Source organism: Balaenoptera physalus, assembly GCF_965194825.1.
Source record: "Balaenoptera physalus genome assembly, chromosome: 10".
Classification (NCBI taxonomy): Eukaryota; Metazoa; Chordata; class Mammalia; order Artiodactyla; family Balaenopteridae; genus Balaenoptera; species Balaenoptera physalus.
In genome coordinates, this window is record NC_138889.1 from 23,622,240 (window position 1) to 23,647,554 (window position 25,315).

At 36.9% G+C, this 25,315-nt stretch overlaps 1 protein-coding gene and 1 long non-coding RNA gene across 7 annotated transcripts in view; both read left to right on the forward strand.

The window, feature by feature from the left end:
- Positions 1 to 25,315, forward strand: part of SIK2 (salt inducible kinase 2) — a 131,887-nt gene that overhangs the window by 61,954 nt on the left and 44,618 nt on the right. The window lies entirely within an intron of this gene.
- Positions 13,285 to 24,210, forward strand: LOC309667920. The gene is made up of 2 exons (XR_014267996.1): positions 13,285 to 14,079; positions 14,392 to 24,210. It is a non-coding gene; the product is annotated as an uncharacterized lncRNA (long non-coding RNA).

Sequence of the window (25,315 nt, forward strand, 5' to 3'; positions counted from 1 at the left end):
AAGGATCGAATCCAAGGTCACTGACAGATCTCACTGTTTTTTTCCAATTTGTTTGGTTAATAGACATCTTTATTTATACAAAACTTAATGGTTCACAAATATTTGAATAGTACATAAGGTATTCTATTTGAACTGTTGGTAATACTAGCACATGATGGACTTTAAAAATAGGGCAAGCTCAGAATTTCCGCAAGGCTTTAGCTTCAGCTCCTCCTAGAGTTACACAGCTCTAAAAGTCCATAGTATTATGAGACATGTTAAACTGCAACAGAATATTCTTTGACTATGCCTAGAATGTTTAGTTAACCTTAGAGCAGCAATTTTTTAAGTGCACAATCAGAATTATGAAGGAATCCATTTATTTTTTATTGTTAACATTCTCGTAATAATTGGCTAGTTGAATAGTGATTAGATTTAGCATGTCTTAACAAATTCCCAGAAAGTAAAATGGACTTACCATTAATCTTTTTTTCCTTTGTTCAAAGAGGAAGGAACAAGAGGATAGAAAAGATTGATTAGAAGGATAGGTCAGAGACTGTTGAGAAACTGCTAACTAAACAACAGCAACAAGGTAGTCAGAAAACTCTTGCTCTGAAATCTATATACAACACCACCTGTGAGAGGATACGAGGACTTTTAATGCTTTTCCAGTCATGGAGCCATGTTCTAACTTGGAAATGGAGCTTTGAGAAGGGTGCATTTTCTAAACTCTGTAGATATGGCCACTATTAGTTTTCTGGGGTTTTTTTTCACTCTACCTAAGCTTACTGGTTTATTATAAAGGATACAAATGAACATCTGATGAAGAGGTACATAGGGTGAGATCTGGAAGAGTCCCAACTACAGGAGCTTCTGTCCTCATAGACTTGGGTGTGCCAACCTCCCAGCACGTGGATGTGTTTTCCAATTCTGAAGTTCATCAGGTCACCCTGTTTTTTTCTTTTTTGAATTTTATTTTATTTATTTTTTATACAGCAGGTTCTTATGAGTCATACATTTTATACACATCAGTGTATACATGTCAATCCAATCTCCCAATTCATCCCACCACCACCCCCACCCGCCACTGCTTTCCCCCCTTGGTGTCCATATGTTTGTTCTCTACATCTGTGTCTCTATTTCTGCCCTGCAAACCTGTTCATCTGTACCATTTTTCTAGGTTCCACATATATGCGTTAATATATGATATTTGTTTTTCTCTTTCTGAGTTACTTCACTCTGTATGACAGTCTCTAGATTCAACCACATCTCTACAAATGACCCAATTTCGTTACTTTTTATGGCTGAGTAATATTCCATTGTATATATGTACCACATCTTTTTTATCCATTTGTCTGTCGTTGGGCATTTAGGTTGCTTCCATAACCTGGCTATTGTAAATAGTGCAGCAATGAACATTGTGGTACATGTGTCTTTTTGAATTATGGTTTTCTCTGGGTATATGCCCAGTAGTGGGATTGCTGGGTCATATGGTAATTCTATTTTTAGTTTTTTAAGGAACCTCCATACTGTTCTCCATAGTGGCTGTATCAATTTACATTCCCACCCACAGTGCAAGAGGGTTCCCTTTTCTCCACACCCTCTCCAGCATTTGTTGTTTGTAGATTTTCTGATGAAGCCCATTCTAACTGGTGTGAGGTGATACCTCATTGTAGTTTTGATTTGCATTTCTCTAATATTTAATGATGTTGAGCAGCTTTTCATGTGCTTCTTGGCCATCTGTGTGTCCTCTTTGGAGAAATGTCTGTTTACCTCTTCTGCCCATTTTTTGATTGGGTTGTTTGTTTTTTTAATATTGAGCTGCATGAGCAGTTTATATATTTTGGAGATTAATCCTTTGTCCGTTGATTCATTTGCAAATATTTTTTCCCATTCTGAGGGTTGTCTTTTCATCTTGTTTGTAGTTTCCTTTGCTTTGCAAAAGCTTTGAAGTTTCATTAGGTCCCATTTGTTTATTTTTGTTTTTATTTCCATTACTCTAGGAGGTGGATCAAAAAAGATCTTGCTGTGATTTCTGTCAAAGAGTGTTCTTCCTATGTTTTCCTCTAAGAGTTTTATGCTGTCCTGTCTTACATTTAGGTCTCTAATCCATTTTGAGTTTCTTTTTGTGTATGGTGTTCGGGAGTGTTCTAATTTCATTCTTTTACATGTAGCTGTACAGTCTTCCCAGCACCACTTATTGAAGAGACTGTCTTTTCTCCATTGTATATCCTTGCGTCCTTTGTCATAGATTAGTTGACCATAGGTGCGTGGGTTTATCTCTGGGCTTTCTATCCTGTTCCATTGATCTGTATTTCTGTTTTTGTGCCAGTACCATATTGTCTTGATTACTGTAGCTTTGTAGTATAGTCTGAAGTCAGGGAGTCTGATTCCTCCAGCACCGTTTTTTTCCTCAAGACTGCTTTGGCTCTTCGGGGTCTTTTGTGTCTCCATACAAATTTTAAGATTTTTTTATTCTAGTTCTGTAAAAACTGCCATTGATAATTTGATAGGGATTGCATTGAATCTGTAGATTGCTTTGGGTAGTATAGTCATTTTCACAATATTGATTCTTCCAATCCAAGAACATGGTATATCTCTCCATCTGTTGGTATCATCTTTAATTTCTTTCAACAGTGTCTTATAGTTTTCTGCATACAGGTCTTTTGTCTCCCTAGGTAGGTTTATTCCTAGATATTTTATTCTTTTTGTTGCAATGGTAAATAGGAGTGTTTCCTTAATTTCTCTTTCAGATTTCTCATCATTAGTGTATAGGAATGCAAGATATTTCTGTGCATTAATTTTGTATCCTGTAACTTTACCAAATTCATTGATTAGCTCTAGTAGTTTTCTGGTGGCATCTTTAGGATTTTCTATGTATAATATCATGTCATCTGCAAACAGTGACAGTTTTACTTCTTCTTTTCCAATTTGTATTCCTTTTACTTCTTTTTCTTCTCTGATTACCGTGGCTAGGACTTCCAAACTATGTTGAATAATAGTGGTGAGAGTGGACATCCTTGTCTTGTTCCTGATCTTAGAGGAAATGCTTTCAGTTTTTCACCATTGAGAATGATGTTTGCTGTGAGTTTGTCGTATATGGCCTTTATTATTTTGAAGTAGGTTCCCTCTATGCCCACTTTCTGGAGAGTTTTTATCATAAATGGGTGTTGAATTTTGTCAAAAGCTTTTTCTGCATCTACTGAGATGATCATATGGTTTTTCCCCTTCAATTTCTTAATATGGTGTATCACATTGATTGATTTGCATATATTGAAGAACCCTTGCATCCCTGGGATAAATCCCACTTGATCATGGTGTATGATCCTTTTAATGTGTTGTTGGATTCTGTTTGCTAGTATTTTGTTGAGGATGTTTGCATCTATATTCATCAGTGATATTAGTCTGTAATTTTCTTTTTTTGTAATATCTTTGTTTGGTTTTGGTATCAGGGTGATGGTGGCCTCATAGAATGAATTTGGGAGTTTTCCTTCCTCTGCAATTTTTTGGAAGAGTTTGGGAAGGATTGGTGTTAGCTATTCTCTAAATGTTTGATAGAATTCACCCGTGAAGCCATCTGGTCCTGGACTTTGGTTTGTTGGAAGATTTTTAATCACAGTTTCAATTTCACTACTTGTGATTGGTCGGTTCATATTTTCTGTTCTTCAGGTTCAGTCTTGGAAGGTTATACCTTTCTAAGAATTTGTCCATTTCTTCCAGGTTATCCATTTTATTGGCATATAGTTGTTTGTAATCCTCTTATAATCCTTTGTATTTCTGCAATGTCAGTTGTGATTTCTCCTTTTTCATTTCTAATTTTATTGATTTGAGTCCTCTCCCTCTTTTTCTTGATGAGTCTGGCTAATGGTTTATCAATTTTGTTTATCTTCTCAAAGAACCAGCTTTTAGTTTTATTGATCTTTGCTATTGTTTTCTTTGTTTCTATTTCATTTACTTCTGCTCTGATCTTGATGATTTCTTTCCTTCTGCTAACTTTGGGTTTTGTTTGTTCTTCTTTCTCTAGTTCCTTTAAGTGTAATGTTAGATTGTTTATTTGAGATTTTTCTTGTTTCTTGAGGTAGGCTTGTATAGCTATAAACGTCCCTCTTAGAACTGCTTTTGCTGCATCCCATAGGTTTTGGATCGTCGTGTTTTCATTGTCATTTGTCTCTAGGTATTTTTTGATTTCTTCTTTGATTTCTTCAGTGATCTCTTGGCTATTTAGTAACGTATTGTTAGCCTACATGTGTTTGTGCTTTTTACATTTTTTTTCCCTGTAATTCATTTCTAATCTCATAGCGTTGTGGTCAGAAAATATGCTTGATATGATTTCAGTTTTCCTAAATTTGCTGAGGCTTGATTTGTGACCCAGGATGTGATCTATCCTGGAGAATATTCCATGTGCACTTGAGAAGAAAGTGTAATCTGCTGTTTTTGGATGGAATATCCTATAAATATCAATTAAATCTATCTGGTCTATTGTGTCATTTAAAGCTTGTGTTTCCTTATTAATTTTCTGTTTGGATGATCTGTCCATTGATGTAAGTGAGGTGTTAAAGTCCCCCACTATTATTGTGTTACTGTCGATTTCCTCTTTTAGAGCTGTTAGCAGTTGCCTTATGTATTGAGGTGCTCCTATGTTGGGTGCATATATATTTATAATTGTTATATCTTCTTCTTGGATTGATCCCTTGATCATTGTGTAGTGTCCTTCCTTGTCTCTTGTAACATTCTTTATTTTAAAGTCTATTTTATCTGATATGAGTATTGCTATTCCAGCTTTCTTTTGATTTCCATTTGCATGGAATATCTTTTTCCATCCCCTCACTTTCAGTCTGAGTGTATCCCTAGGTCTGAAGTGGGTCTCTTATAGACAGCATATATATGGGTCTTGTTTTTGTACCCATTCAGCAAGCTGTGTCTTTTGGTTGGAGCATTTAATCCATTCACGTTTAAGGTAATCATCAATATGTATGTTCCTATGACCATTTTCTTAATTGTTTTGGGTTTGTTTTTGTAGGTCCTTTTCTTCTCTTGTGTTTCCCACTTAGAGAAGTTCCTTTAGCATTTGTTGTAGAGCTGGTTTGATGGTACTGAATTCTGTTAGCTTTTGCTTGTCTGTAAAGCTTTTGATTTCTCCATCGAATCTGAATGAGATCTTTTCAGGGTAGAGTAATCTTAGTTGTATGTTCTTCCCTTTCATCACTTTAAGTATATCATGCCACTCCCTTCTGGCTTCTAGAGTTTCTGCTGAGAAATTAGCTGTTAACCCTATGGGAGTTCCCTCATATGTTATTTGTCATTTTTCCCTTGCTGCTTTCAATATTTTTTCTTTGTCTTTAAGTTTTGCCAATTTGATTACTATGTGTCTCGGCATGTTTCTCCTTTGGTTTATCCTGTATGGGACTCTGGTTTATCCTGTATGGGACTCTACACTTCCTGGGCTTGGGTGGCTATTTCCTTTCCCACGTTAGGGAAGTTTTCGACTATAATCTCTTCAAATATTTTCTCTGGTCCTTTCTCTCTCTCTTCTCCTTCTGGGACCCCTATAATGCGAATGTTGTTGTGTTTAATGTTGTCCCAGAGGTCTCTTAGGCTGTCTTCATTTCTTTTCATTCTTTTTTCTTTATTCTGTTCCACAGCAGTGATTTCCACCATTCTGTCTTCCAGGTCACTTATCCGTTCTTCTGCCTCAGTTATTCTGCTATTGATTCCTTCTGGTGTAGTTTTCATTTCAGTTACTGTGTTGTTCACCTGTTTGTTTGTTCTTTAATTCTTCCAGGTCTTCGTTAAACATTTATTGCATCTTCTCGATCTTTGCTTCCATTCTTCTTCCAGGGTCCTGGATCATCTTCACTATCATTAGTCTGAATTCTTTTTCTGGAAGGTTGCCCATCTCCACTTCATTTAGTTGTTTTTCTGGGGTTTTATCTTGTTCCTTCATCTGGTACATAGCCCTCTGCCTTTTCATCTTTCTCTTTCTGTGAATGTGGTTTTTGTTCCACAGGCTGCAGGATTGTAGTTCTTCTTGCTTCTGCTGTCTGCCCTCTGGTGGATGAGGCTATCTAAGAGGCTTGTGCAAGTTTCCTGATGGGAGGGACTGGTGGTGGGTAGAGCTGGCTGTTGCTTTGGTGGGCAGGGCTCAGTAAAACTTTAATCCACTTGTCTGCTGATGGGTGGGGCTGGGTTCCCTCCCTGTTGGTTGTGTGGCCTGAGGCAACCCAACACTGGATCCCATCCGGGCTCTTTGGTGGGGCTAATGGCAGACTCTGTGAGGCCTCACGCCAAGGAGTACTTCCCAGAACTTCTGCTGCCAGTGTCCTTGTCCTCACAGTGACACACAGCCACCCCCTGCCTCTGCAGGAGACCCTCCAACACTAGCCAGGTAGGTCTTGTTCAGTCTCCTATGGGGTCACTGCTCCTTCCCCGGGGTCCTGATGAGCACACTACTTCGTGTGTGCCCTCGAAGAGTGGAGTCTCTGTTTCCCCCAGTTCTGTCAAAGTTCTGCAGTCAAATCCCGCTAGCCTTCAAAGTCTGATTCTCTAGGAATTCCTCCTCCCATTGCCGGACCCCCAGATTGGGAAGCCTGACGTGGGGCTCAGAACCTTCACTCCAGTGGGTGGACTTCTGTGGTATAAGTATTCTCCCATTTGTGAGTCACCCACCCAGCAGTTATGGGATTTGATTTTATTGTGATTGCGCCCCTCGTACCATCTCATTGTGGCTTCTCCTTTGTCTTTGGATGTGGGGTATCTTTTTTGGTGAGTTCCCGTGTCTTCCTGTCGATGATTGTTCAGCAGTTAGTTGTGATGGCCACTATTAGTTTAAACTCTGGCTTTAATAAAATTTTCAGGTTAGTGAGAAAGGTATCAACCTGTGTCTTAGAGTGCTTTATTTTGAACTTTTGAGTGTCAGGAGTATGTGGTAATAGCGTTTGGTTTTCCTGATAGTAATGATTAGAAACGCATGCTAATCTCTTTTCTGGTTAACCACACCTGTAACACAAGGCTAGCCACTTAAACCACCTGGAGACATCATTAAATGTAAGAGTTGAATCTGCAAACCTGACTCCATGAAATCATGTCCTTTGTCGAATATTAATGTTTCAAGGACCACAGGAGAAAACTTTGCTCAAGACTATACCTGTTCCTCTGTTATTCAGGATCATCACCACTAAATTCTTAGAACCAGTAGGGGTCACAAGCATTTACAGCTTTTTTCATGTTAAAAAGAAATATTTATTAATTAGCTATGTGATACAATTAAGAGGCCTTAATTGTATTTCTGTCACTCTGAGAACTCTTGTTTTGGCACACTAATAGTAGCTTTATGAAATGTTAGCTCTTGTTATCTAAAACTATCAGAGGTAGGGATCCAGGCTTTCCTGCCTGTGTTAGACCCCTGAATACTGCCCAAACTAAAACCATTTACCTTTTATCTTTCCTGTGAGCTTCTTGGATTTGATCTGTTTTCTAGTAGTCATTTCCACCTAGGATTCTGTCCTTTCTGCGTCACCGCTGATTGAGTAGTAGCTTTAGAACTGCCACCCCAATACATCTAACTTCTCTCCAACCCTAAACTAAGTGCCCTAGGGATTTTTGTACCATAAATTACAGAGAGAAGAGGTGCGATAAAAATAAACCAGGGGGGGACTGTACACTTAAAAATGGTTAAGATGATAAATTTTGTTATGTGTATTTTACCACAATAAAAAAATTTTAATAAATAAACCAAGGGAAATTTGAAGTCACATTTTTACACAAAGCTGATATCCATTGAAGTATTAATATTGATTTAAAAAGCAGCCTTAGAAACTGTATTAAGTATATTTAGAAACTGAGAATTAAAGGTTAAGTGATTTGCGTAAGAGCTGAGAATAGAGCGTTTTCAACATTAGTCCATGTTGTTTTGGAGCTATCTTCTTTAATTACTTCCTTGACTTAGGAGTAGCCATAACTAACCCCTCCGCCTATTTTATCTTCCTTTGGAATTGAATCATAGTTGGTTCTTCAGAACCATGTCTAATCAGCACTGAACCTGGAAATAGGAGGCAGTGGGTAAGTCTAGGTGCTAATAGTGGGCAAACTGGCTTGGAAGAAGTGATCCATTGACCTCCTTCTGCAAGGAAACCAGACTAATCCTTTTTGCATCATCTTATGTAACAGAGCCAATAATTAATGCAGTCTACACGAGCAGTTCGCAGCTAGTTGTTCTTCAAGGCCAATCAAGTTGGTTTTGATATCTAAAAAAGTCATCCAGGTGTGTAAAAATAATACAAGTGTACGTATAATAGGGAACACAAAATATTACATAAATTGTGTGACCAAAATCGTCAAAAGATTTCTTGGTACAATTGTAGTTCATTATATAGCTGAGCAGTCCTCTCTTTTCTAATATTGAAAATTTTATCAGTCATATTTCTGCTGTGATAATGTTACATAACTCCACAATTCAGTGATTTACATCAACAAATTTTTTGTCTGTGGGTCAGCTGGGGTCGCTTTATTTCAGGCTATAGGTTGGGTTCAGATGTGCTCCACATGTTTCTCATTCTGAAGCATGCTCTTCTCACAGCACTTGGTAGAAACACAAGGGATCAAGTCAAACCACACATATGCCCCATGACCAAGACCAAAGGCGATAGGGCAGGGATATATACCATCTATTCTACTGGGAAGCATTGCAGAGTTACACAACAGAGAGTATAGATATGTATAATCCTTTTACAGGGACGGAGTAAAGAAATGGGAACAAAATTCTACCACAGAAACATTTCAACCTTGTAATGTCAGTTTGTTACTGAACTAACTGTCGTCTTTGATTTCTAAATAATTAAGCGAGTAGCTAGGGACATGTTTTTTCCAGCTAGTCCTTTCCTTTCACTGTTCTCCTTTCTCCTCTCTGACAAGTGACTTCACAATGTCATTATTACTTACCTGTGTAGGACCCCAGGAAACATACATCATAGTCAAGCCACTGGATGATAAACTACGGGGCTTGACTTTTCCTTAATTTGTTTACCCAAGCAACATGATTTGCTCTTTAACTAATTTTGTTTTAATTAATTTATGTATTTATCTATTTTTGGCTGTGTTGGGTCTTCATTTCTTTGCGAGGGCTTTCTCTACTTGCGGCAAGCAGGGACCACTCCCCATCGCGGTGCACGGGCCTCTCACTGCCGCGTCCTCTCTTGTCGCGGACAGGCTCCAGACGCGCAGGCTCAGTAGTTATGGCCCACGGGCCCAGCCGCTCCGCGGCATGTGGGATCCTCCCAGACCAGGGCTCGAACCCATGTCCCCTGCATTGGCAGGCGGATTCTCAACCACTGCACCACCAGGGAAGCCCTCTTTAACTAATTTTGTTGCAAGAGTTTCATTGAAAAATTGTTCTTGCCTGGACCAGCTTAAGCTACAGTCTTGAGTTCTCTGTGCACATTTCTGAATGAAGCAATCCAGCCTGCCTTCATTGTTTTCCACTCTCAATTCACCTGAAGAACTCAATGAAAAAATAAAAGAAATATATTTGTCCTTTCAGTTATGAGTGAATGACAACAATGTCTTAGATCTCAAGTATTCGCTAACACTGTATCTTTAGAGTATATATATACAGGAGACAAAATATTAAAATTAACAAGTTTTCTTCCTTCTTCATCAGCATCTTATTCTCTAAGTTTGGCATTTGAATCCTAATTCCTAAAAATTGCATGGTTTGGTAAACCACAGCCTGTTCTTTAGACTGTTTCTTTCATTCTTAAGAAATAATTGCATATCAAAATAGCTATCTGGATGTATTTATCTGTGTAAAGAATGTGTTAGAAGTGTGACCAGATTGCATTTATAAATATTATTATAACACTACCATAAGTTGAGTAAATAGCACACAACATCAGTAGTTCAGTTTAGAGTGAGTCATTTATCAGTCCAGTCATATTCATTACTCAGAAATAATTCACAACAGACTTTGAGGTCCTATAGAGATGATAAAAATAGGTGAGATGAAAATACCTATTTAAGGAATTGTCTGGAATGTTTAATGCCATTGAAATGACATCATCATCTGGTAGTATTAAATATGACTGGGTACTTTCCTAGGCTATTCAGTTGACTTTTTTTTTTTTTTAATTATTGCCTTAAAAGCAGTTCTGGTACAGTTAATGAAATGTTACTACATATATTGAAATCAGTAAGAGAACCCAACTCTTGCTCTGGAATTATATTAAGAGAGTTTATGATGTTTCAGACAGTATCTCATCTTATGTCTATAAGCCTGACATCTCTTCTGTTGTCTTGAAGAGCTAAAGTCTTTACTATTTAGCCTTCTTTTCTCATATGTATTATAAATTTGTTTGCATTATTAGGGACTGAATTTTATTTCCTTCTGGCTGTCACATCAGCCATCAGGACTGTTCCCATAGGGGTGCTTAAATCTTCTGTTTAAGTTTTTGCTTTATGGAACTATATTGCTTATTAATATAGAGTTCACAGTTTCACAGATTATTTTTAAGTAATTTAAAAATGTAAGTTAGATAAGGTCTCTCACCTACTTAAAACCATTAACTAGTTTCCCAATATTTTAAAATACAGACTCCCTCCTCAGGCTTCTAAATTCTTGCTGAGTTTGACCTTGCTTCTTCAGTTTCATCATATGCCTTCCCCTTTTCCTTGATCTTTATGCTTTAGCCTCATTGGTTTCTTCTGGGTTTCATGAGTGTGCCACATCTGTTCCTTGAATGCTTTTCTCCCCAGTTGAAATAGTACCTTCTCATAAAGGCCTCTCATGATCACCCTATATAAAGTAGCGTCCCCCAGATACTTTCCAGAGGCTCACCCTATTTCTCTGGCATTTATTACACTTTAGAATTATAATTTTTTATTTGTCTACTTATTTATTGTTGTTTCCTCCAACCAAATACAAGTTTCATGAGGCCAAAGTGCTGAGCATAGTGGCTGACACAAAGAGGTCACTAAAGTATTTGTTTTTGATTTTTTTCTCTATTACTTTTTTTTTTTAACATTTCTATTGGAGTATAATTGCTTTACAATGGTGTGTTAGTTTCTGCTTTATTTATTTATTTATTTACATCTTTTTTGGAGTATAATTGCTTTACAATGGTATGTTAGTTTCTGCTTTATAACAAAGTGAATCAGCTATACATATACATATATCCCCATATCTCCTCCCTCTTGCATCTCCCTCCCACCCTCCCTATCTCACCCCTCTAGGTATTTGTTGAATGAATGAATAAACAGATGACTCTTGTACTTTAAACTCACAATAGGGACTTCCCTGGTGGCACAGTGGTTAAGAATCTGCCTGCCAATGCAGGGGACACGTGTTCAAGCCCTGGTCCGGGACGATCCCACATGCCACGGAGCAACTAAGCCCATGCACCACAACTACTGAGCCCACGTGCTGCAACTACTGAAGCCCGTGTGCCTAGAGCCCATGCTCCACAACAAGAGAAGCCACTGCAATGAGAAACCCGCACACCGCAACGAAGAGTAGCCCCCACTTGCCACAACTAGAGAAAGCCCTCACACAGCAACAAACACCCAACACAGCCAAAAAATAAATTAATTAATTTATAAAAAATAAACTCACAATAAAGTTTGACTTTTTCCTTAATTTGATTCCATGAGAGAGAAAGCGTTGTGCTTCAAGATTGACCTGAAAAGAATCAGTACAATTGAGGGCCCAAGTCTTCATATGTTACTGTGCTCATTATTCTTTTGCAATTGAATTTATTCTGATTCATAACTGAGATGTGTCTGCGTGTTTTTTTAAAGATCTGTACACATATATAGAAACTGGGCCAAAAATCATGTTCTTTGTACGTGTTTATTTTTACAAGTCTTGCTTGACTTGCTGTATTTGAAATTGGAAATATAATTTTTTCTAATGCATATTTTGTGTTGTAACTACCAGACTCTTACTAGACACTGCAGACAGCATGATATTTTCATGCAACAGGATAAAGAAATTGCTGTGTATAGATGGAAGTCAATAGGATAGATATGAAAATAAAGTACTCTAAAAATGTTCTCTGCCATAAAGTTAGAATTCATGTGTGGAGCAGTTAAGGTAGGACCCTTCCACAAAGAACAAAATTTCGGGGTTTTTACTGAAAAATCCAGGTAGTCAGGGGTCTAAATAACTTTTCCAAGGTCACTCAGCAATGAGAAGTAGAAACAGCATTCATAATCAGGCTTGTCTGACTCCATAACTTTTTCTGCTATATTTTGATATCTTCCTAGGTACAAGGAAATCAGAGATTTATTTTACTTATGTGTTTTTTAAAGATACAACAATTTTTTGAAGTCATCAGTTTGTTTGCATCCATTACTATCATCAGATATTGCAGTCTATTGGCTTCTATTTGTGGTTTATATGTAATGTTAGAAAAGTTTGACCATATTTGCTTTTAATTGTTGCTGAAAACATAAAAGTAGAGTCACAGAAGTTGACTGTAAATAATCTTTAAAACTTTAAACTCTGTAACTAAAAACTCATCTTACTTCTCAGAAGATTGTGGTTTGTTTCAGTAGTTCCACATAGCTTGAAGAACTGATTCAGAGTCTAACAGATGCGAACAGTCTAATGTAGGGAAATTGCTGAAAGCACAATTAAATTGCCAGAGTATATACCACAAGCAACAATTTCCTTTAATTTTTGACAAACACCCAATTTGAAATGATTATATACTTACAAAAACAAACAGAAAAAAGCAAAATGTTTAAAAATCTATAGTTTCATATTCATAAATGTATCCAAGGTTAAAAGTTTAATGTAATTTAATAGTATAAGTAATATTATAATCTAATATTTAAAATTAGGATAACCCATGTTATCCTAATTCAATATGGATCATACACCTAATCCGTTTTCTATTAGTGTTTACAGTGTAAGGTGGTACATATATTAATGTGCTAAAAACTGTTTTTCAGGTTTTTATTTAATGGACCTTCCTTTCTTAATTATATTTTTTCCAAGAGTAATTGGTTAGAACCAGCACAGGCTAAATTAACAAAGACTAGAGTCTTGATCTACAGTGAGATAGAGTTTTATTTTTTAGTAATATTTTGTACTGATTAGAGGAAAGAAATGTTAGAGAAAAAGATGAATAGAGATTTGAATTTTGGAATGGAAAATTATGGATCTTCAAAGTATTTTGAAGAGAACAAATGAACCAGTTTTGATTACCTTACTGGAGCTTCAGGATTCATAATGGTCACATTCCTGAAAACACGATCTCTCTTCAAATTTAGTAATTAGAAATGTGAAGTAAATTCACATTCACATTGTAAATTTGCAGGTTAGGAACCTCTGACCAGGATTTAATTATCTGAGGTGGGTGTTTTTTTAAGGCTACTTAAGCATAAAATATTAAATTGGCATCAGCCTTTTTACTTTACTCCCAGATTACAGATTGATGAAATTACAAATTAAATCCTTTTAACATAACATTAAATATTTAATTGCATAAAGTATTAATCTTTTGGACTGTTACGCAGCTCCAGCTTGAAGGGATGCTAGTAATTTCTGGCCGAAGAGCATTAAGCTTAAAGGTAGTCATTCAAAGATTCTGACATTCCTGAAATTTGAGAAGAGTCAGCTGGCTGGGTTTCTCCACTTTGATAAGAGGCTGGGAAAACTGCTCCTTATCCCTGGGGAAAGATAAGGGATGCCACGTGGTGGTGGTGGTGGTGGTGGTGGTGATAATGACGATGATGATGTTGAGAGCAACTAAGATTTACTGAGCATTTATTTGTCACGCACTGTGCTCTGAAATCTAGACTTACAATCTATAAAAGCAAGATGAAAACATTGATTAATTATACCATATAAAACTTAAATCTTGAAACCTACTTATTGGGGCTTCAGCTACACTTAATTCAGGGGTTGGTAGAAGATGACTCTTGAATTTTTGAGGTTGAGTGACTGTAAGATGATAGTTATAGTGACTTAGAAGGTGGTAATGAAGTTTATAAAAAGAAGGATGAGCTCAGTCTTGATAACACTGCAGTAGCAGAAAGAAAAATCTGTTCAAATACACAATAGGGTAGCTGCTGAAAGGTCAAACGTGCTTGGCAGATCTGGAGGTTATTTTTTTTTTTAATAAATTTATTTATTTTATTTATCTTTTTAGCTCTGTTGGGTCTTCGTTTCTGTGCGAGGGCTTTCTCCAGTTGCAGAGAGCGGGGGCCACTCTTCATCGCCATGCACGGGCCTCTCACTGTCTCAGCCTCTCTCGTTGCGGAGCACAGGCTCCAGACGCACAGGCTCAGTAGTTGTGGCTCACGGGCCCAGTTGCTCCACGGCATGTGGGATCCTCCCAGACCAGGGCTCGAACCCGCGTCCCCCGCATTAGCAGGCAGACTCCCAACCACTGCGCCACCAGGGAAGCCCTGGAGGTTATTTTTATAAGAATTCTAATCAGGGAATGAAATCCTCCAAGGAAGAATTTCCTAACCTTGATTAAACTTAAGATTTTATAGACCCCCTTGAAATTGCACATAAAATTTTATGTGTGTGTTTGTACGTAAGTATAATTTTCATTAGATTCTCAATAGAGTCTGTGACCAGAAAGTGCCAGTCCAGATGTTAAGACATATTTTGACTGTAGTGACTGAAGAGGTATCCCTGAGACAGGCAATAAATGAGAAGAGTATGAAAGAAAATTAAAATCATCCAGCTAAGAATAAAGCAGATCAAACATTACCCACAGGAAGGTGAGAGTTAATTCTAAGAGGGAAGGAGTATAGAAAAAGAAAAGCAAAAAGCCAGAACTATACTATGATAGTTTTATGTGGTTAGAAGAGAAAGAAGAGCCAGTTAGTGAAAGAGATGGAGGAAAACCAGACAGACACGGAATCAACAGGGAGAGATGTTTATTTTGGAAACCAGTTAAGTATAAAATATAATTGAAAGGTCATAAAAGATGAGAACTGAGAAAAGGTAATTGGCTTGAGCCTAGGGAATTTGCCAGGAACTTTAAAGCAATGTTGGTGGAGTGTGAAACAGATCATATCATAAGGGGCTAATGTGTAGATAGTAGTTAGAAAAGGAAGGTAGCCTGAGTCAACCCCTGAAAATACAATAACAACAACAATAGTAATAATCATAGTTGAAATAATAGCAGCTAATGTTTTGAGCACTTATGTGTGTCAAGGCGCCATGAAGAACTTTTTTTCTTTTTTAATTGCTTTTTTTTCATTTAATCTTTACGTGAGGTGGATTCTATTATTATTGCCATTTTTGGATTACCAAATGAAGGTTTTGGGAGGTTAAGTAATTTGCTTAAGTTCACCTAGTTAGCAAGTTTGTAAAGACAGAATTTGAACCCAGGCAGCCTGACTCATGAGCCTTCATTCTTAGCACCGTACTATTAAATACTAAAAGTATCTGCAATGCTGTAAAAGGAATGTGGAAGATTTCTATATAATGCTACGAAGTGGAGAAAAGAAGGGATAAACGTTTTTGTGTGAGATATATATACATATTTTTACATATAAAGTGAAACACAGAAAGGGTAAGCCAAACACTAATAAAAACAGTTACCTATAGGCAGAGGAAGGAAACAGGGATGGAAGCAAGTCTTCTCAGACTATATCTTATTACATTGTTTGTTTTTTATTTATTTTTGGCTGCGTTGGGTCTTCGTTGCTGCGCACGGGCTCTCTCTAGTTGCCGTGAGTGGGGGTGCTACTCTTCCTTGCAGTGTGCGGGCTTCTCATTGCAGTGACTTCTCTTGTTGAGGAGCATGAGCTCTAGGTGCACGGGCGTCACTAGTTGTGGCACACAGGCTCAATAGTTGTGGCGCGCAGGCTCAGTAGTTGTGGCTCACGGGCTTAGTTGCTCCACGGCATGTGGGATCTTCCCAGACCAGGACTTGAACCCGTGTCCCCTGCATTGGCAGGTGTATTCTTAATCACTGTGCCACCAGGGAAGTCCCTTATTACATAGTTTTAACTTCAGCATCATATTAAACAACAGGTAAGTACTTTACATGATCAAAAAATAAGGTTAAATCAAACAGGAGAAAGAAAAATAACCCCTAATATTTGTAAACAAACACATAAATAATACTATCTTTATATCATGTTAGCAACACACCACACAGAACTAGCTTTTAAGTAACTTTAAAAGGTAGTATTTAGATAAAACATAGTATATTCTTAGGAAAATATAATCTCAAGATAAAAAGAGCTGCAAAGAAATGTTAGCTTTTCAACTTCATCAGTAATTTTCTTGTTAGTAGTAGTATTAGTATAGCTATTTTGAAACTATTTCATGTGTATTGTAGGATAAAGCAAGTAATTTATGTTAATGTTAAGAACCAGGATCTTTTATGTAAGAGAAAAAGAAATACAAATATAAAAATCAAAGAAAAGTAATTCCTGTAATGCCAAATTTGAAAGGGAATGTATTCATTTATTTTTTTTTCCTCACTTATTTCCTAGTCTGTCCCTGAAAAGGCTTAGAAACAGTACCAACCCAGTAGTAGAAAGTGCCTTGAGCACCCAGATACCATTCCCCAGTAAAAACAACCAAGGCTTCTTGAAAACAATTACTGATTCCTGGTTGGGGGCAGGAAGTATTCAAGATAAGCATCAGACATTTTTATTATGCCAGAAGGCAACAAAGGCATTATTTCTGTGGTCATGTTTAAAAAACAAAAAAACAGTATAAAGGGGTTCCCACTGGTCAAAGATGGGAAAATTTGAGCATCAAAATGAGCGATGACTGTAGTTGATTGAAATAGTAGAACATATAAAAATCCATGCAGTCATTATGATACTTTAGAGAATCATAAAAGAGAGAGAGAAAAAAAAGCAAGCTAAAAAATAAACACAAATCTTACTACTTATCATTGGAAGTAGCTAGTGTGCCATCCCCTTACTCTGAAAATTGTTACTTAATGAGGAAGAATTAAGCATTCATACTTCTTTATCTGTTTTAGTTGTATTTCAGTAGCTCTTACTGACAGCAGAAGAATTTCATCTAATAAATGTAGCAGGAATAAAACAAAATTAGAAAATCACAATTTTGTAACCCCAATGAAATAATTGATTAAGGTACCAATAAATATTAACATTAGTGCTGTGGTCTCAAAGTGTGTCCCCTGTTCCCATATCTTAAGCTTCCCCTGGGCACCTCTTAAAAATATATGAATTTTTGGGCCATTTCCAACACCTACTTTATCAGGAACTCTGAAGGTAGGTCCCAGTAATTTGTTGTAACAGACCCACTAAGGGTTCTGATGTACACTGGAGCTTGAGAGCCATATTAGGAGGAAAAGTGACGAGAATCTTTAATTGAAGGATCAAGGTATTACCACTCCCCCACCCCCAAACTCACTGATCAATCTTAGCATTCCTAAAAGCAGGAGAAACACGTTATATTTATCCAAGTAGATGCACCTATGACATATTCTCGCCACCCTCCAAAAAAATTAAACTTGAATCTATTCTATACTTTATACTTGAATTCCAAATTATAGGAAATATGGAAGATAGAAGAATATGTTAAATAATATCATGAGGAAGCAAAGGGCAAATCCAGAAATTCTATAGGACAGCTGACCCGTTTCTTTAAGAAGTCAGTAGCATGGGGGAAAAAAAAAAAATGGAAGGTGGGGGTGGCGGTGGGGGGCTGTTCCAGAATAAAAGGATTGCAAAGACAAAATAAGCAAATACAAAATATACATCTTATTTGGATCCTGACTCAAATAAACCAGCTGGGGAGATTTGAATTCAAACTGCATATTAGATGGTATTAAAAGACTTGTTCATTTTGTTAGGTGTGATAATGGTACTGTGGTTGTGTAAGAAAATGCCATTTATTTTAGAGATACGTAAAAAGTATTTAGGGTGAAACAAAATGATTTGCCTTAGGTTACTACAACAAAAAAGAAGAAGGAAGGAAAGAAAGGAAAAAAGGATAAATGAAGCAAGTATGGCAAAATGTTGATAACTTTTAAATCTGGAGGATTCATTATATTATTGGGTTGGCCAAAAGGTTCATTCGGTTTTTTCCGTAAGATGGCTCTGGAAGCACTTAGTTGTCTTTAACTTCATTCAAAACAATTTTGCTAGATTGTATGTGACGGTTGTCACATCAGCATGCATTTAAAAAAAGACATCAAAATTGGCGAATTTTTGTGTAGCCATTTTAATATTAAAGATGGAAGAAAAAAAGGCACATTTTCGGCATATGCTTTATTATTTCAAGAAAGGTAAAAACGCAACCGAAATGCAAAAAAAGATTTGTGCAGTGTATAGAGGAGGTGCTGCGACTGATCGAACGTGTCAAAAGTGGTTTGCGAAGTTTCGTGCTAGAGATTTCTCACTGGACGATGCTCCACAGTCAGGTAGACCAGTTGAAGTTGATAGCGATCAAATCGAGACATTAATTGGGAACAATCAACATTGTACCACACAGGAGATTGCTGACATGCTCAAAAGATCCAAATCAAGCTCTAAAAATCACTTGCACCAGCTTGGTTATGTTAATCACTTTGATATTTGGGTTCCACATAAGTTAAGCGAAAAAAACCTTCTGGACCGTATTTCCGCATGCAATTCTCTAGTTAAACGTAATGAAAATGTTCCGTTTTTAAAACAAATTGTGACGGGTTATGAAAAGTGGACACTACAATAATGTGAAATGGAAGAGATCATGGGGCAAGCGAAATGAACCACCACCAACCATACCAAAGGCCAGTATTCATCCAAAGAAGGTGATGTGTATATGGTGGGATTGGAAGGGAGTCCTCTATTATGAGCTCCCTCCAGAAAACCAAATGATTAATTCCAACAAGTACTGCTCCCAGTTAGACCAACCGAAGGCAGCACTTGATGAAAAGCGTCCCGAATTAGTCAACAGAAAATGCATAATCTTCCATCAGGATAATGCAAGACCAGGTGTTTCTTTGATGACCAGGCAAAAACTGTTACAGCTTGGCTGGGAAGTTCTGATTCATCCGCCATATTCACCAGATCTTGCACCTTGGATTTCCATTTATTTAGGTCTTTACAAAATTCTCTTAATGGAAAAAATTTCAATTCCCTGGAAGACTGTAAAAGACACCTGGAACAGTTATTTGCTCAAAAAGATAAAATGTTTTGGGAAGATGGAATTATGAACTTGCCTGAAAAACGGCAGAAGGTAGTAGAACAGAAGGGTGAATACATTGTTCAATAAACTTCTTGGTGAAAATGAAAAATGTGTTTTTTATTTTTAACTTTAAAACCGAAGTCACTTTTTGGCCAACCCAGTATTTTCTCTACTTTCATGTATGTTTGAAACTTCTATAATAAAAAATTTTAAATTTAAAATGCAAAAATACTTATTAGGATATATTTATTCCTGTGCTAGCCTTTATCACAGTTTATTGTAATTGCCTGTTTACTTGTCTATCCCAGTATTTCTCAAATTATTAGTATTTCTCAAATTATCAGTATTGAAACACCAATTTTTTTGATTGGCCTGTCACAGACCATGATTTTTGTAAAACTACAATAAAAATCAGTTACCATAAGAGCAAAATTGGGGGGTGGGGGAGGACATACAAAATATAGCCTTAAAAAGTTTTGTTATTAAAACCAACAAACATAAAATTACATTTTACTTAATCAGAACACATGTAAATGTAGGAAAGAAGAATTTTTTAAACTGTATCCAGTCAACAAAAATACACACATAAGCAATTAGTATAGAGAATTGCTATTACACTCATAAGTTTGTTTTTTTTAACATCTTTATTGGAGTATAATTGCTTTACAATGGTGTGTTAGTTTCTGCTGTATAACAAAGTGAATCAGCTATACATATACATTTATCCCCATTTCTCCTCCCTCTTGCATCTCCCTCCCACCCTCCCTATACCACCCCTCTAGGTGGACACAAAGCACCGAGCTGATCTCCCTGTGCCATGCAGCTGCTTCCCACTAGCTATCTGTTTTACATTTGGTAGTGTGTATATGTCCATACCACTCTCTCACTTCGTCCCAGCTTACCCTTCCCCATCCCCGTGTCCTCAAGTCCTTTCTCTACATCTGTATCTTTATTCCTGTCCTGCCCCTAGGTTCATCAGAACCTTTTTTTTTTTTTTTTAGATTCCGTATATATGTGTTAGCATACGGTATTTGTTTTTCTCTTTCTGACTTACTTCACTCTGTATGACAGTCTCTAGGTCCATCCACCTCACTGCAAATAACTCAATCTCATTTCTTTTTATGGCTGAGTAATATTCCATTGTATATATGTGCCACATCTTCTTTATCCATTCATCTGTCGATGGACACTTAGGTTCCTTCCATGTCCTGGCTATTGTAAATAGTGCTGCAATGAACACTGTGGTACATGACTCTTTTTGAATTATGGTTTTCTCGGGGTGTATGCCCAGTAGTGGGATTGCTGGGTCATATGGTAGTTCTATTTTTAGTTTTTTAAGGAACCTCCATATTGTTCTCCCTAGTGGCTGTATCAATTTACATTCCCACCAACAGTGCTAGAGGGTTCCCTTTTCTCCACACCCTCTCCAGCATTTGTTGTTTGTAGATTTTTTGATGATGGCCATTCTGACCGATGTGAGGTGATATCTCGTTGTAGTTTTGATTTGCATTTCTCTAATGACTAGTGATGTTGAACATCCTTTCATGTGTTTGTTGGCAATCTGTATATCTTCTTTGGAGAAATGTCTGTTTAGGTCTTCTGCCCATTTTTGGATTGGGTTGTTTGTTTTTTTGATATTGAGCTGCATGAGCTGCTTGTAAATTTTGGAGATTAATCCTTTGTCAGTTGCTTCGTTTGCAAATATTTTCTCCCATTCTGAGGGTTGTCTTTTTGTCTTGTTTATGGTTTCCTTTGCTGTGCAAAAGCTTTGAAGTTTCATTAGGTCCCATTTGTTTATTTTTGGTTTTATTTCCATTTCTCTAGGAGGAGGTGGGTCAAAAAGGATCTTGCTGTGATTTATGTCATAGAGTGTTCTGCCTATGTTTTCTTCTAAGAGTTTGATACTGTCTGGCCTTACATTTAGGTCTTTAATCCATTTTGAGTTTATTTTTGTGTATGGTGTTAGGGAGTGTTCTAATTTCATTCTTTTACATGTAGCTGTCCAGTTTTCCCAGCACCACTTATTGAAGAGGCTGTCTTTTCTCCACTGTATATTCTTGCCTCCATTATCAAAGATAAGGTGACCATATGTGTGTGGGTTTATCTCTGGGTTTCTATCCTGTTCCATTGATCTATAATTCTGTTTTGGGGTCAGTACCATACTGTCTTGATTTCTGTAGCTTTGTAGTATAGTCTGAAGTCAGGGCGCCTGATTCCTCCAGCTGCATTTTTCTTTCTCAAGATTGCTTTGGCTAGTCGGGGTCTTTTGTGTTTCCATACAAATTGTGTAATTTTTTGTTCTTGTTTTGTGAAAAATGCCATTGGTAGTTTGATAGGGATTGCACTGAATCTGTAGATTGCTTTGGGTAGTATAGTCATTTTCACAATGTTGATTCTTCCAATCCAAGAACATGGTATATCTCTCCATCTGTTTGTATCATCTTTAATTTCTTTCATCAGTGTCTTATAGTTTTCTGCATACAGGTCTTTTGTCTCCTTAGGTAGGTTTATTCCTAGGTATTTTATTCTTTTTGTTGTAATGGTAAATGGAAGTGTTTCCTTAATTTCTCTTTCAGATTTTTCATCATTAGTGTATACGAATGCAAGAGATTTCTGTGCATTAATTTTGTATCCTACAACTTTACCAAATTCATTGATTAGCTCTAGAAGTTTTCTGGTAGCATCTTTAGGATTCTCTATGTATAGTATATAAGTTTTTTCTGTTACCATAATTAAGTAGTTTTTTAATGTGAATTGTGTGCTTTTTGCATGTTCTCTTTAGCCCTTGTGCATTAATTTGAGCTTGGATTGATAACAGTGCCCCTCATGGGGATTATATACTAAACCTAAACTGATGTAATTTGCAGCCACAGGTTTTTGCCTCAGTTACTTTCTCATCTCTCAGCAGATAGTATAGTTTTGGAGGATGTTTACACTGCAGAAATCATAAAAAGTGGGGAAGGTCATAGATATGCTGAAATACTTGCTGAGATTTTCACTTAAGAAGTGAAAATACCATCTCTTTAAATAGTTGGTCTCTTAATCTCTGGAACATGGATGTTGTCATTTTTCTCACGGTGTGTTACAGTCTTATTGACATGTGATGACTGTAGCTTCAAACGGTAATTTTAGGTTCAGATATACCACACCTTTGTTTTTCAGACAGTCCCCTTCCTGCCAGGCTTCAAAGCTTTTTAACCCCCTTGGCTGTAGCAGTTCCAGTTTGGACTGATCGCTTCAAAAAACAATTACTGTAGATTCTACTGTGCTTCCCAAGACTCATTTTGTAGGCCATAGTTCGGGTTATTTTTCCACATATATTAACTTGTACTTGTTCACATTGGATCTGTTAGGTTTCTCTGTGTTGTCGAAATCTCAAAAATCTTTCCCATTGACCCAATGATGCAGAATTTTCAACAGGAAGAAATTTTGTCTATTTGGGGAAGTCAATCATTTGTGAAAAAATTGTCTCATTTAGTGATAGATACAGTTTAAGTAGCATTTGTGTGGAATCTTAGGAAAGATATTACTAACTAGCCAAAAGATAATCCCTTACAGAAACCATATTGCATTCCCCTTGGGAATTTCTGTTTGCCCAAGGATCCAATCCTTTATTAGATTTCCCAGCTCATCCAGTATAGAAACGAGGCTCTGGTTTACTCTTATGAATAGAAAGCACACTGTTCACTTGCCAGTTTACTTAGACATAGTTGCTCTGATACCAGTTTGCACATTTTGGCTGAAGTCTACATATTTGTTCTTTAGTGATCCTTTTTTCCCCTTCACAAGTATGAATGGCTACTGTGTGTGCTCTGTAAAGGCAAAGGGGAGTTGTGACGAGCTGTTCATCTTGGTTTGTGATACTAGCAGATATAGAAAAATATACAAAATGTTCACTTACATTTTAAAGCCTGTAACATGTAGAGTATAGCACTCCTACTCCACACTTTTATAATACTGTTTTTGGAACGTTTCATGATACCATCCATATTAAGACACTAGTCAGACAAGTATTTAGTAAGTACTTCACCTGTGCTGTTTCGTGCATAGTGCTAAGCAGTGTGGGGAGTGCAGAAGAGAATGACATGGCCCCTATCCTCAGGAAGCTTCAGTGAAGGTATCTTTTATTTTCTTATATACAGAGTGTTAGAATTAGGGCTGTATGTGTCTGCATGTGCACCCAGATTTGCACGCGCATTGAGATATTATGATATATATACAGATAATTAAAGTGTGAGGCAGTGTGTTGTTTTAAGTGATAAGGAGTTCAGAGGAAAGAGATTATTACTACCTGAGTGATGAGGGACTGTTTTAGGGCAAGGTGGCATTTGAGCAGGGTTTTGGAAGGATAGTTAGGATTTCAGCAGGAGTCTAGTAAAGAAGCTTGTTACAGTTTTAAAAAAGTTTTTTCAAATGTTCTAGTTCCAGATCAGCCATTCACTTACCAGTTGTCTGAATTCAGCCAGATTACTTAATGACTCTGATCTTCAGTTTCCTCATCTACAAAATAGGAATTAGAGTAGTAGTTATCATAGAGGGCTTTTAGGAAGATTAAGTGAGATACTGTGACATGAACATGCTTTATAAACTGTAAAGTACTGTACAAATGTTAGTAAATTTTATAATAAATATTGAGGATGGCATGAGCCCAAGGCATGGAATTTAAAAACTAGTAAAACCAAAGCCTAGAGCAGAAAATATGTGAAGGTGACTATAAATATTGTTTCACTCATACAGTTCCTAACTTCATAAAATAATCTTAAATAGGAAAGCCTTTCAGGGTTTATGTTGACCCCCTTTCCCTCAAAAGACCATTTCAGGGCTTCCCTGGTGGCGGAGTGGTTGAGAATCTGCCTGCCAATGCAGGGGACACGGGTTTGAGCCCTGGTCTGGGAAGATCCCACATGCCATGGAGCAACTGGGCCCGTGAGCCACAATTACTGAGCCTGCGCGTCTGGAGCCTGTGCTCCGCAACAAGAGAGGCCGCGATGGTGAGAGGCCCGCGCACCGCGATGAAGAGTGGTCCCCACTTGCCACAACTAGAGAAAGCCCTCGCACAGAAACGAAGACCCAACACAGTCATAAATAAATAAATAAATAAATAAATAAATAAAAGACCGTGAATTTCTTAAAAAAAAAAAAGACCATTTCAGAGGGCTTTTAGATCTTCAGGTAAAACTTGAATAAACTGTAATGTTTAGTTTTATTGAATTCATACAGAATTAATTCATACAGAATTAATTTTCAAATAAACTGCTTTAATAGATATTATAACATAGCACAAAAATAGCTGATGTATCTTGCACAGTATATTTGTTTAAAGAACATGGTTTTGAGAACAAGTCTGCATGTTTTGGGGTATATCAGAATTGCTCCACTGATTAGGAGAACAGGGTACAAATTATTTAAGTTACTTTCAGGGACCATCGTATCTCCTTTTACAGGTGGTTTGTACAATAACTTCATGAATCGTTGTTTAAAGGAAAGATATCCCTCGTCTGATGAGATGTCAGAATTTATTCATGTTCTTTGTTTTAAATAAATTTTATTTTTAAAATGTGGTTAGGAAAAATATTCAATAAATTTTTCAACAAAGAACAGAGAGAGTGTTTGGGCTTTAAAAGACATTTTTTTAATTGAAGTATAGTTGATTTATAATATGATTAGTTTCAGGTTTACAACATATTGATTCAGTATTTTTACAGATTTTACCCCATTTAAAGTTATTACAAAATATTGACTATATTTCCCTGTGCTGTACAATATATCCTGGTTGCTTGTTTATTTTATACATGGTAGTTTGTATCTCTTAAACTAAAAAAGCATTTTGAATTGTACTGTGAATATTATGCCAGTTGCTATTGTCTGGTCCTGGGCTCTCTCCACTTATCTGGGCTCCAGTGAAAATATGATTGGAATTACTTTTCTCAGGGCAAGGAACTTGGAAAACAGCGTTTTACTTGAACACTAACTCTCATTATTAAAGGAACTTTTTTTGTTGTTTGTTTACTGTATGATATCACTTACATGTGGAATCAAAAAATACAAGAAACTAGTGAATATAACAAAAAAGAAGCAGTCTCAGATATAGGGAACAAAGTAGTGATTACCACTGGGGAGAGGGAAGGAGGGAGAGACAATATAGGGGTAAGGGGATTAAGAGATACAGACTATTAGGTATAAAACAATCTACCAGGATATATTGTACAACACAGGGAA